The following is a 7,389-nucleotide window of genomic DNA, read 5'->3' as shown; positions in this document are numbered from 1 at the left end:
CCATGAACCAGAGATTCTAGGTTATGATCCCCAGCAGAGTCGCCAGAGTTATAACACCTCCTTTTTTTCCTACACCCCCCGAAAGGGAGGTATATAAGGGAGTTTTTTCCAACTTAAAGTGACAATCGAAACGGGATCATTTTTAATTATTCAGAGTCGCCACTTGGGATAATTTATGGTGTCCCAAGTCACCGGTTTTAAATCCCGAATCGAGGAAAGATTGACTCTGTATTACAGTCCGCGAACATAGAAATACGGGTTAGGAATTCTGTTAACCCAGGAGAAGGTGTTAGTCATTACCGAGTTTCGTGGTTCTAGCACGGTCGCTCCACTGTTATAATTGGCTTATTTATCTGATTTTAACACGTATTTTAACCTATGGTAGATTTTGATTTATTAACCGCTTTTGATCATTTTTAAGAAGATTCAACGCTATTTAAAACACGCCTTGGACCACGCCACATGAAATGCACCCGCGATCCGCAACATATTTTATCTAACGTTGTTGAGATTTGGATTTGGGTCACATGAAATGCACACTCGAGTTTAAGGAAGTTAATTTAAAATTACGCGCCTAAAGCAACTACGCGTTTTCAAGTTGGCGAGGGCCATGGAAGATTCACCAGTGGCACACCTCGATTTATAATTGTGAAGGGAAATATTTAACTAACTAAAAAGAGGTCCAAAAGTTGGGTTTACTCTAAATTAATGTTCAAATTGCCCTTACCAGTTATAAGCCCGTGTTTGATAACACTAAGCACCTTCAATCACATAAAAGGATTTGGGCCAGCAACGATCCCACTACATTTGCTCAAACGTTAACCTCATAATTCAGCATCCAACATTTAAGTACGTTTGCCAACACTAACTTTCAAAATTCAGCATTAAGTTGCAAAATTAACTTAACAATCTCATCGCACACCAATCTAAGGAAACATTAAGACCTCAAATCATGCAAAACTACTGTCAAGTCCATAAACAAAGAACATGGTCAAATGTCCTAGACTAACTGACCACAACATAACTTTCAGGAGTAAAGCTAAAATTCACTCAGCGAAAGAATTAAGAGGTTTGTGACTCCATATGTAATTTGACTTTAACTTATAATGAAACTTCCACATATTCAACCAAGAAAACTTGTTTTTAACCAAAGACACATACCAATATTTCCACCAGATGTCAACAAACTTGTACTACTAAGATAACAGACACAGAACTTCAGTTTTAGGAGAAAGGTATTCAGCTCACTTAGTCAAACACACTTCAATTCTTTAAGAACTAAAATAACAAGCTGATAGATGGAGAAAACATAGCTTAAGCCAAATTTGCAAAGTAGCAACATAAAGGAATACATATTATACTAAGCATGGAGCAGCTTTTAAACCAAATGCATTTAAATAAACCCCGGCAAGAGGTGTTCTTCTTGCAAGCCATCCAACATGAAACTATAAATGAATTCATAGTAAATCTTAATGACATGAATGAACATAATGGACCGTAGATGAACTGAATTAATACAGAACTTTTAAGAAAATACAGCTAATATTCAATGTCAGGAGACTAATGTGCATCTTGGGCTTCCAGTCAATTACATGGCTTCAAGCTCACATTTCATACATTCATGGGGGTCTGCGAAGTACCTGGGGACAGAAATTAAAGCAAGAGAAGATGAGGAATCAGCAGCAGTGTAGTAGTGCAAATTAGCAGATCAACAACAACCAATCCCACTTCCTTAAACCATTTCGTGCCCAGAATGCATCAGAAATTACTTCAAAATTTGAAAACCACCAAGAATTACAGAAAAAAACTTCAATGTAACATTAATTTTGTGATTTGTCTTTGTATTTTCTTCTGATTATTCAAACTCCTTCAGTATTTTTGTTTTCAGCCGTTTCTAATCTTTCCAAGTCTGATCCCCCTCAAAAATTCAGGAAATGGGGACTTTTTAGAGGGGTTTTAGGGCAACAGTAATAGCTTTGTTAATTATCATTCACCTTTTTCCCCAATTTCATTATTTCAGTTCAGACCCTAATTCAAATCAGTTTTTGCAAGCCAATCCCTTCCTCCACTTTCCTAGAAGTTTTCCAATGCAGTTATAAAAGATTCCCCTGCCCAATTTCCCTGAACTACCCCTTAAACAACTACTATATACCCCTAAACTACTGATAATTACCCTTACCCATATCTGAAACTTGGAACCCATTAAACGACTAGCAGACCCAAAACTTCCCCCACAACCTTTTGGGCCTCATCTAATGGGCCCGTCTGCATGTAATGAAGGCCCAAGCCAAACAAAGACCAACACACAACGAGTTTGTAAGAAGAAGAAAGCAGCCACAATCTGACTTACTGAAATTAAAACAAACCTAATAGACCAAAACAAACTAAACCATAGAATTGTAACAAAGATTAATTAGAGGAATTTAGAAATGACCAATGCAAAACCATACGGATTCAAAGGCCTATCATGCAAACACATTTGAATAAGGAAGAAAGAGAAAAGAAGAACACCGGAGAGGACAAATATGGACAACGCAATCAAAAGAAAAGAAAGAAAATGAAATGACTAACCACAACAGATAAAAATAGAAGCGAATCTACTGGCCAACTCGAACTGCTCTTCAAGGGTGAGAAACTCGCCTTAACGAACTCCCTCAAACAAGAATGCCTTGTCAAGGCGAGCTTCGAACCCTGACAAGCAAAGGACTTCAACTCGACTCCAGTTTTGAAATCAAATTTAGCCCTAGATCCCAAACTCGGTAAAATCTAGGTTCATTCGAGCAAATAATCTTGAGTTTTGGGTTTGGAGAGATGTAGTGACTGTGGGGGTGCAAATTTGAGTGGATTTGAGTAGTTTAAGGTTCAAGTGCCCGACCTTCGATCTCAAATTCGAAGGGTTTAAGGGAGTTTTGAAGGGAACGGGTTATGGATTTGGCATGAGGGGACGACAAAGATTCTATGATGTGATTTTGAGGCGGGTAAGGGTGGTGCAAGGCTGCGCCGCCACCAGCGATGAAGGTGAGCTTTTAGGGCGGCAGATTAGGGCTCCTGGAGATAAAGTTAAGGGTGTTTGGGAATTGACCGTCTTTGAGGAATTTTGGACAGTCTTAAACGATAATAGAGAATTGTTTTAGGCCGTTAGATGAAAGGAGATGAAAGGCCAGGATTTATTAAAGCTTATGAACTCAAAATGACATAGTTACACTCCTGTACTATGTCTTTTCTATGGTCTTGGGAAATGAAGTCTTTGGGCCGGGTATAGGCATGGTTCAGACGAGTTTCAATGGGATTGTATGGGTTGTAACAATGATTTTGGCCCAATTTTCACAAGACAAGTATTTCTCCACTTCTTTCTTTTATCTTTCCAATTTCTTTTCAATTTCAAATATTTTTTTTCTTTTTCAAATTAAAAATAAAACCTAGATTAATTCTGAACCCAAATTAGTTTAATTGCTAAAAAAGATATTTACAACAACTAATTAGTTGTCAAATTAAAAGAAATACAAAATTTGAAGCTAAATGCAAAAAATGAGTTATTTTTGTGATTTTTTCTATTTTGTCAAACAAATTAATTTACCAATTTATATAAAATGTAAAATTAAGTTCTACATGCAAATGCAACGCATTTTTTTTGTATTTTCATGAATTAAACAAAATTAAACATGCGCAAACAAATGCAACCAATTAGCGAAAAAATGCTACAAAAATCCACGAAATTGCAAACACCGGGAAAAAATTATTTGTTTGAATTTATGGGAGTAATTCATATAGGGAAAAAATCACGTGCTCACAGTATCTAGCAGCGATGGCATTTTCGGACATACTGGATGCAGTCCGTCTCCATAGTCATCCAAAAGTAACTAGCTCGGAGTATCTTCTTTGCTAAGACAAAACCGTTCTTATGCGAACCACAAGTCCCAACGTGAATTTCTTCTAGTAGCCTGGATGCTTCCTTTGCGTCGACACACCTTAATAGTACCAAATCAGGAGTCTTCCTATACAGGATTCCTCCGTTGTGAAAGAAATTATTGGACAACCTCCGAAGTGTGCGTTTCTGAGTAGGAATTGCAAGTTCTGGGTATTCGCCTTTTGCCAAATATTCTTTGATATCATGAAACCAAGGTTTTCCATCTGCTTCTTCTTCAATATGGGCGCAATAAGTTGGCTGATCATGGATCTTTACTGGAATGAGATCAATGAAGATTTTGTCTGGATGTTGTATCATGGATGATAGGGTAGCCAATGCATCAACGAACTCATTCTTGACTCTGGGAACATGTTGGAACTCCTTTTCACGAACCTCTTTCTCAATTCTTGTATGTGATGTAGATACGGGAGTATCTTGGAGTTCTTGGTTGCCCATTCTTCTCATACCTGGTGTATAAGCAAGTCTGAATCTCCAATCACTAGCAACTCTTGAATGTTCATGTCAATAGCCGTCTTGAGCCCTAGGATGCAGGCTTCATACTCAGCCATGTTGTTGGTGCACGAGAATCTGAGTTTGGCGGACACCGGATAATGCTGACTGGTTTCCGATACGAGGACTGCTCCTATACCAACTCCCTTTGAAGTTTGCTGCTCCGTCAAAAAACATTCTCCAACCGTCATAGGATTCTGCACTATCTTCTCCTATGAATGATACCTCTTCGTTAGGAAAATACGTTTTCAGGGGTTCGTATTCTCCATCCACGGGGCTCTCAGCAAGGTGATCTGCTAGTGCCTGTCCCTTGATTGTCTTCTGAGTTACGTAGACAATATCAAATTCACTCAACGAGATTTGCCACTTGGCTAGCTTTCCAGTGGGCATGTGCTTCTGAAAGATGTACTTCAGAGGATCCATCATTGATATGAGATATGTAGTATAGGTACAGAAGTAGTGCCTCAGCTTCTAAGCTACCCAAGTCAAAGCACAACATGTGCGTTCTAATAGAGAATACCGGGCTTCGTATGGGGTGAACTTCTTGCTGAGATAATAGATGGCCTGCTCCTTCCTCCCCGTTTCATCATACTGCCCTAGAACGCAACCGAAAGCTCCATCCAATACTGCAAGGTAGAGTAATAAGGGTCTACCTGGTTCAGGCGGGACTAAGACTAGTAGTGTTGACAGGTATTCCTTGATTCTGTCGAAGGCTTTTTGGCAGTCATCAGTCCATTTGGTAGCGACGTTCTTCTTTAACATCTTAAAGATTAGCTCACAGATAACTGTAGACTGTGTTATGAACCGGCTGATATAGTTAAGTCTCCCCAAGAAACTCATTACGTCCTTCTTGTTCTTTGGCAGTGGCAACTCTTGAATAGCTTTGACCTTTGATGGATCCAGTTCTATTCCGCGACGACTCATAATAAACCTGAGTAGTTTTTCGGTAGGAACCCCAAATGTACACTTTGCGGGATTCAGTTTCAGGTTGTACCTTCGCAATCTATTGAAAAACTTCCTCAAATCTTCCATGTGATCAGTAGCCTTCTTGGACTTGATGATAACATCATCTACGTGCACCTCAATCTCCTTGTGTATCATATCATGGAAAATGGTGGTCATGGCCCTCATGTAGGTGGCCCCTGCATTCTTTAACCCAAACAGCATCATCTTGTAACAATACATTCCCCACGGCATAATGAAAGCCATTTTCTCAGCATCTTCTTTATCCATACAGATTTGATGATAACCAAGCGAAACAATCTACAAATGACTGCAACTCATGCTTGGCGCAATTGTCGATCAAGATATGTATATTTGGCAAAGGGAAGTCATCTTTCGGACTGGCCCGGTTGAGGTCCCTGTAGTCGACACAGACTCGGACCTTCCAGTCCTTCTTTGGTACTGGCACGATGTTGGCTAACCATGTTGGGTATTCTACTACCCTGAGAACCTTATCTTTGACCTACTTGGTAACTTCTTCCTTGATTTTTAGACTCATATCAGGCTTGAATTTCCCGAGCTTTTGCTTTACCAGCAGATATGTCGGATCGGTTGGCAATTTGTAAGCCACAATAGACGTACTTAGGCCAGTCATGTCATCATACGACCAGGTGAATATGTCCTCATATTCTTTTAGAAATTCTGTGTATTCCTTCTTTTCTGATGGTGATTAGTGGACGTTGATTTGTGTTTCCTTGACATTTTCTGCATCTCCCAAGTTAACAATTTTGGTCTCGTCTAGGTTGGACTTGGGTCTGTTCTCAAAGTTCTCAACTTCTCTAACAATTTCGTTAGGTATGTCATACTTCTCTAAATCAATGTCCGTTTGTTGCATTGCCTCATTGCATGTCACAGTCATTGGTTCATCAAGATAAGTAATAGTAATATTGTATAGGTAAAGTAATGAGAGAAAATGATAGCAATAAGTATTGATTCTTAAGAAAAATCAAAAATGCTTTTGATGAATTGAATAACTATTTAGAACATCGAAGATCTTATTACGGGAATTGAAAATGCGAAAAGAAAATTATTTAGTAAATAAACTAGTGAATGATGCTTGATTTAGCCTTGCTACCCCGAAGCTCGTTGGGATTTAGAGATTCCTTGAAGGTTCTTGCCGAGCCCTTTGTTCTTGCCTTTAATGGGACTAAGAGGAGGAGTGGGTGGAGGGCCCTTGGATCTCGTGGAATAGGATGATATTGCCAGAGTGCACGAACTAACCTTTGGGGAGCGGAATAATAAAAACAAAAACAAAGAATAAAACAAAAGGTAACCAAGTTAGTGAGGATCATAAAAATGTATTGCAGTATTTAAACACATAGTGCAGGAATTTAAATCGTGTCCTAATTTGGGGACCTCTTTGTGCCCAAGGTGGGCCTAGCGACAAATTGATTTGGAGAACTTAGAATGCTAAATGCCTCATTTTATTGATAAAAAGTAGAGGAACCCCAAATCGACACTAAATAACAGGAAATAAAAGTCACTAATGGCCATTGGCCTTATTACATTTCATAAAAAGAAAAACTCCTATCTACTTGGTCCCAAAAGGAGCTTCCCCAGATTCGGCATCCTTGGCTCCGTCAATGTCCCCGAAGCGGAATATGGACCTCGCACAATCCCAGAACAGAGTAGCAACTTCTATGATCTTGTTGTTAGGTTGGATTTCCAGGAGAGAGGGTAGGTTTCCCAAATATTTTTGGACAAGAGTTTGATCACTAGAGTGAAGATCCTTCCACTGGCTTAGCAATTTTGGGTGGATGTTGGTGACCATGCCGAATCTGGGGATTTTGTGCCTCATATTTCTACAAGACAAATAAGGTTAGTCCCTTACCCCCACCAGACTCGGCTATTTAATATCAACAATTGGCATAAAGCATTTAGTTCTCTAAATAAATGCACAGAACGTGGTAATGTCCGTTTGGGTTTAGGGAAACCCAGTGGTCTTTGGACAAGGCTATCTTAAAGAGTCA

This window comes from Nicotiana tabacum, chromosome 6 (assembly GCF_000715075.1).
Source record: "Nicotiana tabacum cultivar K326 chromosome 6, ASM71507v2, whole genome shotgun sequence".
Taxonomy (NCBI): domain Eukaryota; kingdom Viridiplantae; phylum Streptophyta; class Magnoliopsida; order Solanales; family Solanaceae; genus Nicotiana; species Nicotiana tabacum.
The sequence above is the reverse complement of the archived record's forward strand: the minus strand, read 5'-3'. Positions refer to the sequence as shown.